This window comes from Bicyclus anynana, chromosome 19, assembly GCF_947172395.1.
Source record: "Bicyclus anynana chromosome 19, ilBicAnyn1.1, whole genome shotgun sequence".
Lineage (NCBI taxonomy): Eukaryota > Metazoa > Arthropoda > Insecta > Lepidoptera > Nymphalidae > Bicyclus > Bicyclus anynana.
Genome location: NC_069101.1, coordinates 8,966,652 through 8,979,269, shown reverse-complemented (window position 1 = coordinate 8,979,269; position 12,618 = coordinate 8,966,652). Strand labels below are relative to the sequence as shown.

The following is a 12,618-nucleotide window of genomic DNA, read 5'->3' as shown; positions in this document are numbered from 1 at the left end:
CATCGCAGATTTTTTAAAATACTTTTATGCTCTGTTTAATATGTTCTCATTTTCTTTTGACATTTGCTTTCTTAACGGTACGTTACACTTCTAGGTGGAAGAAAAAATCTACTCCTATTTGCTAGTCTTTCCGTTTTAAATAAGGTTTTTTTAAACACTAATATTAATTTTATTTATACTTACATATTATATTATAAGTAATTAATAATAAGACTTATGACTCATTATCAAAAATAACTTCAAAATATTGCGTTTTCTCAAGTGCATAGATAAAAATATATAGCCGTTACCAAAATACAGTCAAACCTTTTTTATTTTTTGTCAGTCTGTTTGTCTGGGTAAAGCTATGGAACGGCTGAAGTTACATTCAAAAATTAAGTAAATAAGTCCCAATGTCGGTAATTATTTCGACTTTACCTAAGCACAAATTGAAAGTCAATAGATCGAAAAAAATAATCATAACGAGCTGAGTTGGTATAAAATAAGTAGTACAGGTAGGTAACGTTTATTTTTAAATAATTACTAGTAAAAGGTTTAAAACTTTTAAAAGGTTTGTTAACCCAGACACATTAAAAACTACCACCATTGATTTACCCCTACCGGCGGATTTCGTTTCACGCACGCCACACTCATTCTGCACTACTCGCTCTCTTTCTGGCTCATTCAGTACGAAACGTTTGCCGGCTGTTCCGAAACGTTCGACGTTCGAAAATATCAGTCGCGCGCTGACCGTCATATTGAACGCACTGCGCATGCGTGAACCTCACCAACGGACTAACTTCGAAACAACGTAAATAAACAAGTGATTATCTGTGCCTTAAATCCGAATTCTTTTGTGTGTGTCTATTTTTAATTGATATTGCGATCTTTATTCGAATACAATTAACATTTTGTTACGGAAAGTGCCAATTTGTGCTACGATTTTGCGAGTAAGTTCTTACTTCTTACTAATTCTTTTGTTTTTTTTTTCTTTTCGCGGACCCGGCTGCGGCCGGCTGTGATTTTGTGATTTCTTTTAATCATTTATTGCAACAGGAATCTGCAGCGGAAAGATGTTTTCATTTTCTTATTGTATTCATTAACATTTTGGTTATTGTACCTCGATTGTTTATTTCTAAGAAAGATCGTATTATCTATCCTCGTATCGTATTATTTATGTTGGCTGGTGGGAGGCTTCGGCCGTGGCTAGTTACCACCCTACCGGCAAAGACGTACCGCCAAGCGATTTAGCGTTCCGGTACGATGCCGTGTAGAAACCGAAAGGGGTGTGGATTTTCATCCTCCTCCTAACAAGTTAGCCCGCTTCCATCTTAGACTGCATCATCACTTACCATCAGGTGAGATTGTAGTCAAGGGCTAACTTGTAAATAATAATAATAATAATAAATAATCTATCCGGTTAGGCTTGCTGTATGGCATGTGTGACATTGAAATACTTACGTCATAAAATGCATTTTTAATTTTTTATACATATTCATTAATATTATGGTCATAGTTGAGGAACTATTTATTAAGTATTACATACATACACACGCCACTACTTAACTAGGTACTTAATATTAAGTAAACGTACATAAGTTAGTTCTACTCGTAAATAAGTACCTACGAAGTTAGGTATTAATCAGATTTATTTTAATGCCAACCACACACGATCAATTTACCGTCAAGTACGCAGCGCTTAGGCTGTGGGCAGTGAAAAGAATATAGAAATATAGGGTAAACTTGATCGTGTGTGGCTGGCGTTAGTGAGCACCTAGGTAGTAGGTACGGTACCTAATACATAATACCAATCACAAACTTAGTGCCACGTCTAGGGAACAAACTCATGAATACAGACGCAGGGCGGGTAACTAGCTATAAAAAAATATGACGTTCGTGTAGGTAGGTACAGCTACCTAGTTATTACAATAATTTTTGATTTTTTTTTATTATTAAAGACTTCAATGTGAATTAAAACTTTCAATTCAATTTGAACTAAAAATACTCGAGTAGCAATCTAAAAGTTTATTCTAATTAGACAGCTAAGTAGGTAGGCGGCTAACTATCTATTTGTATTAGTTCAATGACCTTTCATCTCGAGACAAAGATATTCAGACAGCTTGGTCTAGACCCAAATTACATTGCTCTGACGCTAATATAGGTATCTATAACATAATAAATTATTAAGTAGGTTGTAGAATTTACTTACCTAGTTGGCTTTATCTATACTAATCTATATACTCTATACTAATACATAAAGCTGAAGAGTTTGTTTGTTTGTTTCTTTGATTGAACGCGCTAATCTCAGGAACTACTGGATCATAGGATCAAACCCAAGTTTTCTGTTTGGTTTCGTCTAACAGGCATTCATTTTACAGATAGTAAAATCTATACTAATATTATAAAGCTGAAGAGTTTGTTTGTTTGGTGGAACGCGCTAATCTCAGGAACTACTGGTCCGATTTGTAAAATTCTTTCAGTGTTAGATAGCCCATTTATCGACGAAGGCTATAGGCTATATACTATCCCTGTACTCCTACGGAAACGGGAACCACGCGGAGGAAACCGCGTGGCGTCAGCTAGTATTACCTATAAAGAGGTAAAGTTTGTGGCGATGTAGAGGGTAATCTCTGTTATACTGAATCAATTTTGATAAATCACTAGAAAGCCCCGTTATTTGTGAGTGTCATAGGCTATATTTTATCACCATATTCTCATGAAAACGTGAACTACGCGGTTGAAACCGCGTTGCGTCGGATAGTTGGTAAATAAAAAGGCAAGTAGGTTATTACTTACGAAGCAAATAAATATTATGTTTAAATTATACGTATCTACCTAGTTGACTCACTAACCAACTCACGAATCGGGAAGTATATCACTGTAATACACGAAAATATAATATTAATCATATCATACACACAGACATGTAATGCTAAAATTAGCTAAATCGCAAAAGACCAATTAGCGGAGATTTATTATATCAGTTGACTCTATTGGAATACCTTCGCTAGAGCGTTGCGAAAATCTTACAACACCGCTGTATAAAGCCTAAGGCAAACTACACACGTGCATTCTATTTATAATGTTGGATTGGTTGGACTGTTTGAATCGGCGGCTTTGAAAAATTAAAGCCACATAGCAAGCAGGTGTCTGATTACCGAATTTAGTGTTAAGTATCTTTACTTAGTAAAATATTGTTTATTACGGTTCATAATCCGTATGTTTGTTAAAACAACATTGATTTACGACAAACTCATATTGCCTAGATATTAGCATAGAAGACAATAAACTGTCTACTAAATTATCTTTAGCATTTTTACTTATATCATTGTTTTGTAGCTGTATAAATCAGCACACATTCAAGGGATTGTAATTAAAATCTGCCGAGGGAAGATGAATGATTCCTTGGCAACACTTTTTTCTAATAATGTTTTTTTTTGAAAGGGTAGGTATTTGTCGGATTTTCAGCTCCTCCACCAAAAGCGTCGCTTAGATAATTTTGTTTCTTTAATTAGAATCAAAAACTAACCTTATAAAAAGAAAAAAAATACACCGTACTTATTATTTATTTATTTACACTAACAATATACCATATGAGACACGCACAAATAGATAATTTTTATAAATACCTCACATTCACAAGTACTTACTATTAATATGCAAATGGAATCAACATCATAATGCAATCTTAAGTTTTGCAATAGACAACTGCAGACAGCAGGTGTGTCCCAGAACTGCCAGACAGTCGGGTGTGTCTTGCTTAATACAAGGAGCGGCCCAGCTTCTTAAGTTCTAACCTAAGACACCGTAGCCTTACATTCCTTTATAATTAACACCATTTAAAACCATGGGAAGTAAAAAGTGCTAAGAACGAAAACCGAATCGGTTCAGAATTTCAGATTCAAACCGATTGATGCTAATTGGTAGAAAAAAGAGGATGTTTAATTAACTCAATTAGCGTTTAAGAATAAAATTTGCATTTTATCGGAAGACCGGTCGTTATATTCCTTGTTTGCGAAATCTATAAGTGTTTTCCTTAGTACCGGAGTAAACAATTTTCACTGGGGCCGAAACTATTAAATTATTAATTTAGGTATTTGAGATGAAAGATGCCCTTAATTTACCCTCTAGTAAGTTACTTAACACTTAATTAAGTCGGTATTTCATCTGCTAAAAGCAAAACTAAAGTTGAAGGAATTTTAGAGAAACATTTAGATTTAGAGAGAAGACGTCAATTTGGTGAATATACAATACACATGATACGATACATGTATGTCCCATTGCCTTTATTGGTCTTGTGGTAAGCTGGTTCGGCTACAGACAATGAGGTCCGGGGTTCGAATCTCGGGTCAAAAAAAAAATGGGTTATTGGGATTTTTCTTACAAGAAAAATCCTAATAGTAGCCTGGATTTGTGAAGTTATAGCTTGGCAACTTCGATCGTAACACTCCCGGTGCGGGAGCGGGCCGGGGGGCGTATAGCGATGAATGAAAAACCCACGACTGACGCACCTCACTACCCCGCACGCACGATTTCACACCCGCACTGTCTTTCCCCTAGTCGCCCGCATATCATGGGAATGTCATCAACGAACTTGCTTGCAGCGGTGGTAGTACATCCCCGATTATAAAATTTCAAAATCTATTAAAAACCTTTTTTCGTAATTAGATAAAACATCATACAGCTTTAGCTATTAGAAACATAAACGCACAAATAACAAAGATATTAGTAATTTTGTTTGAACCGCCATACAAATATAACGATCATTATGTACCTACGACGTCATTAATTCGTACCATTTTGTATGCGGCATCTTTCAGAGATCCGCGGCAGCGCTGCAAATCTGACCCTTTAAATCCCTGTAGCTCCGAAAGTAATGGTTGCAGATAATACCCTGTTACTGTTACAAAATTGCTTTACTACTAGCATAATCGTAACTTATATACAATTTAAATAACTGTCATCATCCCTAATAAAAACACATAAACTAAACACTAGAAAACACAATGTTCATCACAGGAACATTTTCCAGTTGTGAAAAACGAACACACGGCCTTATATGCAGAGGGGTCACTCACTGCGTACCGTCGTAATTTGGCCGATAATAATCCTAAATTAATTAGTTAATAAAATATAATATTTCATGGTCAGAGCAATGGCAGTGGCGTTGACTCCACGGCCTCGACCTCGTGAGACCACGTATTTTTAGTTCCCATTTAACATACCTAACCGAACTAGCATGTGAGTCACAGTAGGTAGGAAGTTATGCGAACTTTGCCTTTGTGAAAATAAAATTTTTACAATTATTATATTACATATGTAAAATTTTATAACCGTGTTCTTGAAACTTCCATGCGAGCGGTCTTTTACTGTGCGTAATATTTTGTGGTCTTACACAACGATTTATAGCCCCCGTGATACTATGACGTTGTGTAAATAGACAGGTGAAATGGCATTATTGAACTTATGAATGAAAGGCACTCTCTTGCATGATCAAGAATAACATTCGCTTTTATCATTACCAGCATATTTTAACGATCCTTAAAGGACAGAAAATTCTAAAGACTATTATGACTATTTTTAATAGGTTAGTACGAGTAGGTACAAAATAGGCAATCTCTAAATCTGTGCCAGCGGGCCTGTTCACTATTTTGGTCTTTATTATCAACCTAATAAAATAAACATCAAATCGATTGACAAAGTGTCATTTACCTACTGTGTAATATCAGCTGACAAATCAGATTCTGTATAACAAAAGGGTTGATAAAAAAATAGTGACCAGACCAGCTGGCACCATAGATTTAGAGATTGCCTATTTGTAACTAATCATACTAACCTATTAAAAATACTCATAATAAGTAGTGTTTAGTATTGTCTGTCTTCGTTTAACTAACGTTAAAATAATGATAATGATGAAAAGCGAATTAATCTATATCTAAAGACATAACTGATAAGAGTTAAATAAATAAAATAGATGTACGTAAGTACCTATCAGTTCAGGCTTTCGCTATGCAAAAAATGGCATTATAGTGTGAACTCGTAATTTTGGATTTCACTCACGGATTTCTCCGAAATTAATTTGTTATGATATTATATTATACTAAGTAGTTTAACATATTATAGACTACAGATCCGAAACAAGTCTGTTTGCAAGTGAAATATTACCGGGTAGTCTTGTGTACCGCCGAAGAACGGCATAGACTATGCATCTACGCTTATTAATTACATCTTTGGTTATTCGAAGTGAGTAGTATGAATTCCCAATTACTCATTAGCTTTACGCATTAATATAACAACCGGAAACGTATTATTATACTGACAAAGTAATGAAAACTAAAATTATCACCTTCCCAATTACATCTTCCTGATTTACTCATTTAATCGGCTTGGACACAACTTTTTGTTTGTTATTCTTTCTACATCTGAGACCATGTTTTATGTATGTAATATCAGCTTTGTCTTTTAACTGGCACTAATTACCATATTAGTCACGAGTCATGAACATAACTGATGATCAGTAAGTAAGCAACGGAAGGAGTTTTTTTCTATCAATAATAATTATCACACGAAATTGTTAGAGTAGTGAATTAGTGCTAAACCATGATCTCATTTGATGGCAATTGGTAAGTTATGATACACTCTCATGAGGATGCAAGTTTGGTATTATAATGACGAATTCAAAAATTATACCTAATCTTGGATCCTAATGCACGCCATTGACGATCAATTATTCTCACGTTTCTGCAGCACCCACGACTTTAAATGATCGTGTATTAGTCACTGCGTGCATGACGGCTCGACTTATGAAACGTATTCGCTGCCGTTTGCGCTGCAGATTGGATATCTATGGATAGACACTCCAGCTGAACTATCACTATTTTGGTCTTTAATATCAACCTATTAATATAAACATCAAATCAATTGACAAAATATCATTTACTGTGTGATATCCACCAGTAAGCACCGGATGACATTCTTACATAGAATCTCACAATGTGTCAACTAGCACACGTCAAAGATAGTGAAAATAAGACTGTTGAACTAATAAAAAACACAAAGTTATCTATTTTGGGCTCATCTGTTGTTTTGATACGAGTTGCGAAGCTGAAGTGGCAATGGTACATACTTCGAAGAGCCGATGTTGTTTGGGTCCCAAAGTGTTGTAATGGCGACCCCGCACTAGTAAGCGCAGTGTTGGTCGATCCCCCACCAGGTGGACTGACGACATCAAGCGAGTCGCAGGGATTTGCTAGATACAGGTGGCTCAGTATCGTGATGTTTGGAAGTCCTTACAAAAGGCCTATGTCCTGCAGTGGACGTCCATCGGCTGATATGATGATGATGATGATGACTTTCGCTCAGGTAGGTTTACTTTACTTACGTTCAGTACAGTATAGTCCAATCTAATACGCTCGGCTAACTAAACCCCCTTGTCGGCATTAATCGTTAAACCTGTGATGCGAATCGTTTCGAGAGCTAGTATTCCCTTGAATGGTTTCGCGTTTGTATCTGGGAGGACCGATTTGTGGCTAATACCTTTGATATTGCTACCAAAGCACTCATATCAAGCCTTTTTTTATTCTACACCACTGCAAAATCCTCGTGGATACTCAGTTAAGCTGGGTAGATAGAATTTTACTGTCAAAAACTCATGGTAACGAAGATAACGAAGTGCGAACACCGGCGTTTGTTTTTGTTTTGACAAATGCACCAAAAACAGCCATTTTACTAACAAATCTCACATATCTCTTATTATCTCACAAAGTTAATTTTATTTATAAAATGTTGAGCACTTTACATAAAAACTCTTTGCCTTGATTTAAAAAAGTACTGTTCGTTTTTATACGGATGATAAAGGTTTTATATTACATTACGGCACATGTGCGTAATGAGATACATTACGATATTGAAATTGGTGAAATAAGCGATATTTTACGAGCATATGTGTTACAAATATATATTTTTAGAAGCAGAACTAGTTTATTCAGCAACTGAAATTGAAAACGGATTAGATGTATGGATAGAATAAACTTGTACAAGTAACAAAGTAAACCCGCTTCCATCTTACAGTGGAATTCATAGACGTTGTAGGTCCGCTGAGAGTCAAATTCTCAAACAAATAGAGGTAAGATTCGACACTCAGCGGCTGAATGGTCCCCTGGGGTTACATCAGGTGAGATCACAGTAAAAGGCTAGCTTGTCATTCAATAAATAAAAAAATGCAATGTTAGAGGAATATTTTAGATGTACATTTCATCATTATCAACCCTTATTCGGCTTACTGCTGAGCTCGAATCTCCTCTCAGAATGAGAAGGGTTAGGCCATTAGTCCACCACGCTGGCCCGGATTGGCAGACTTCACACGCAGAGAACACGAAATTCTCTGGTATGCAGGTTTCCTCACGATGATTTTCCTTTTTAATAAGTTGAAGATGCATGCCCTGGACTGGATTCGAACCGATACCTTCCGGAATCGGAGGCAGAGGTATCCACTGGGTTATCACGGCGGTACATTTACAGTGTTAATTTTAAAGGAACCAGACTTGCATCCAAAGAGTATAGAAGCGATTAAATAATTAATACCAAACAGTGTGCTTTGCCAAAAAGCATTGATAACGTTGCCTTTGATATGAGAGTCGAGGACCGTTTTTGCAATAATTCACTTTCAATTAGGATACTCGTAACGTTCATAATTTACAGTTTAGACAGTGCACTGTAATTATACCACTAGGGTGTGTTGCATTACCAATCTCTCTCAATTTCGAATAATATTACTAGCTGACGCCGCGCGTTTTAACCCGCGTGGTTCCCTTTCTTGTAATACGGGGATAATATATAGCTTATAGCATTCCTCGATAAATGGGATATCTAACACTGAAAGAATTTTTCAAATCGGACCAGTAGTTTCTTAGATTGGCGCGTTCCACCAAACAAACTCTTCATTTTTATAATATTAGTATAGATTTTACTATCTGTAAAATGAATGTCTGAACGAAACCAAACAGAAAACTTGGGTTTGATCCTATGATCTAATGTAAACATCCAGCAAATTAAAAAATGCTGGATGTTTAGATTAGGTCATAGCATAAAAAGGAACTGGCACTGTATTTTGGATAAAAAAGTCATAATTAATGAAGTATTAAGTATACTTAAAGTTGTAAATGCAAATCCGAAAGTGGGCAAACAGTATTCAAGTTGTAAGTAATGATAATCACATATGGCAGGACTACACAATTTAACTGTTGTATGGAACGTCGAGTATATGATCTATGCGTCAGTCAAATTGGCTTAATTATAGAGTTCATCAATCTCAAGGGAAATAACGGTAAAGCCTAAACCATAATGTGTCCAATTAAATGGACTACTGGAAATTCTATCCGCAGTAACACAACGCCAACGACACATTTATTTAATCGTTAACAATTATAGAGAAAAACGAAACAGTGTAATTTGCGTTCTCTATTTAGCTATTTTTTAAACATTACATACTAAGTTAATCATTCAATGCTAGGTTTGTGTTTTACATTGGTAAATATGTGCTTTTTAAATCAAAACTTTTTCTCTTTCTCCTAAAACTATGGTTGAGGTGTCATTAATTTATTTAAATAAATATTTAGTCCGACTTCTAAAATTTACAGTTTTTGTTAACAGTTTTTTTGCTCTTATTTTTAAATATTTTGTCAGATTCGAAATATCTTTAATAGTTTTTTAGATACGAGTATAAGTAAAAACCAAACCCCTTTTTTATTTTTAGTTTTAATTTTTAAGAGCAGCCTTTAAACTTTTTAAAAACTATCTACATACAATTCCGAATCGAATGTTAACCTTAACCATAGTTTTAGGAGAAGGAAAAAGTTTTGGTCTAAAAGCACTCGTTTACGTACACTGGTATTTGAGAATTTCTGACACTTCAATATAATAAATAATACTTACAAAAACAAATAATATACTCATATAAAATATGTATTAACTAAGCAAGACTTCTTAACGATTAAAATTAATATTTTCAATCAAAATTGTATGCGTAAATATTATTGAAATGCACTGGAGTACACAAAGTATAGCGTGCTAGCTTCCTCTATTTTGAAATCGGTTGAAAAGGTTCAAAGAATCAGGAAATTGAAACCGGATGATGACAGTCGAACAAAAAGTCTACATTTAGACGCTCCTGAACAAGCTTACAAACAAGTAAAAGTGGAATTCAAACCATTCCCAGAGGGGATCGTATTTGGTAACGTGGGAGAGCTAGAGGTGCTAAATAACCAGGACCTTAAGTTGGCGCCTTAGGGACACCGGAATCTTTACCAGGACTTTATTAGTGTTACGAAAGGAAGTTTGTTGAAGAAATACTTAAGCCTGTCACCGTATTTATTATTGAAACTGACACAAAACAAACTACAATTGAACAATTAGATGTAAGTGCCATAAATTTAAATGTATAGATAGATATTTATATAAATAACATTAGTTTCACCCACGTAGTTTCCGTTCCTGTGAGAATAGGGGTTAAGAAATAATCTACGACACTGCCAAATAACGTAGCTATCTAGTGGTAAAAGAATTTTCAAAATCGGTTTCGTAGATCCAGAGATTACCCCCTACAATACCACAAACTATACCTCTTTATAATATTAGTATAGATTTACATGTGAATTGATTAAACTTTAATGCATCGAGATATTTAGTAAGTTTATAGAATGTCAAGACATTTAATAGTTCTAAGTTCATATGACATTAAACGAAGTCTTAAGGTTAAAATGTTAATATTGCTTGAAAATATAACTTTCCAGACGACCTCTTGCGGAGATGAGCAATCCAAATAAAATAAATCAGAGTCAACATTTATTGTCTTGGTTGATGTTTTGGTAACCTGTTAAATCATTAAGCGTGAAACATACCTAAATTCGTACTTTATAAATATTTCATATAATGTTTTATTATATTATAAATAAATATTATTTAGTTTGTAGCAAATGGTTTTAGCTTTAACGTTCTAACTTTAGATTTCAGAAATCATTTTCTTGTTTTTGGAATCGATGATAGAGTTAAATTAAATACTCGTATTATGTTTTTGACGTGACAATGTCTTATAATTCGATGGAGCTGACCGATCCAAAACATGACGTCATGCGTCGTTCCCTCGCTCTAGGGTTGCCAACTTTTTTTACAAGAAATAAAGTATATTCTGGTCTATGAAGATTATTAAATAGTATTTTTGAAAAACGATCATTTTCTTTTGAAAAATGCAACCATTCCATCAGTGTTTTCTTAAGACGTTGTCACGTTCAACTATCGTCAGTAAACCGACTTTACAGACAACCGATTTTTCGTAACAAAGATAGTTATCATAAAATCAATCACACATAAATCTAAAACACATTAACTGTCACTTGTTATTCGAATATCAGCAATAAATAATATTGATACGATCCGGACGTAAAGCCAATAAACATATCGCTGTTAATGAATAATCTGCGTGTAGATATTTACTTTGGGACAAGCGAGACGCCCAATTTGCATTTATTTTAAGTATTTTAATGAACCCGACGTTTTTAGGATGTTACATGTGAAACCGTGCAAGATACAGATAAGATACCGTTGTAAAGCATTTTCCGTTTCCTACATTTTATTTTGTGTTATTCTCACGAGATCATTTAAGTGTTTGGATTTGTAAATAAGTTTATTTATAAAAAAAAGTAGTAGACTTAATTATACTATTAATATTATTGTTGAAGATAAAGGTAATAATTTAATGACTGTATTGAAGTTATCTATAAATATAAGTCAAGTTTTTGCTAGATCTACTACATATTATGCACAATAATAACAATAGATACAATATATAAAAGAATGATGAAGATGACTAGTTTGCGCCAATGACTAAGCAAGTGATTATGAAATATTGTAAAACCTCCCTAGTATTGAATATTGAATTGAATTATGTTACGCATAAGAAATCTTCTTATAACATTGTTCTATAAGTAAAAACCAACAAAAAATGCTTTTGTCAAATCTATAAATTACTGCAGATAAGGATTAATTTTATGACTATGACACAGACTATAACACAGAACATAGATCACTAAAGCTAATGCTTATTGGTCTGAGATCCGGTATTAAAAATATATACCCTCATATGTTATTTATTATTTATATGAAACAAATGATAGATAATACTCGCAGTGACACATTGGGTTGCCTAGAAAAATTGCGGCCAGACACGTTTTCATGCAAAATCTAGAAAACCATGAACTAGATCAAAGGTAACTTAATAAAGTATTAATTAAGTTACCTTTGATCTAGTTCGTTAGTAGTTAGTAATTTAGAAGACATTTATAGAAGACTATTTTTTTTTTGTATACTTAAACAATACACATCACTATTTAGCCCCAAAGTAAGCATACAGAGTAGCTTGTGTTATGGGTACTAAGATAGTTGATATTATAATATTCATATACATTTTTATACTACAAATAAATACTTATATAATGTATAAATACACACAGACACTGGAAAACACCCATGCTCATCACACAAATATTTTCCAGTTGTGGGAATCGAACCCACGACCGTGGATGCAGAAAGCAGGGTCACTACCCACTGCACCACGCGGCCGTCACTAAAATATAACTGAGAAGG

The 12,618-nt window shown here is 34.3% G+C and overlaps 1 protein-coding gene across 1 annotated transcript in view; it reads left to right on the top strand.

Moving 5' to 3' along the window:
* The first annotated feature begins 699 nt into the window (after positions 1-699).
* The window catches only part of LOC112045359 (MOXD1 homolog 1), a 96,289-nt gene continuing 84,370 nt past the window's right edge, over positions 700-12,618 (top strand). Inside the window, exon 1 of the mRNA XM_052887253.1 lies at positions 700-929. The gene's annotated coding sequence lies outside the window, so the exon portion shown is untranslated. The remainder of the gene's footprint in view (positions 930-12,618) is intronic.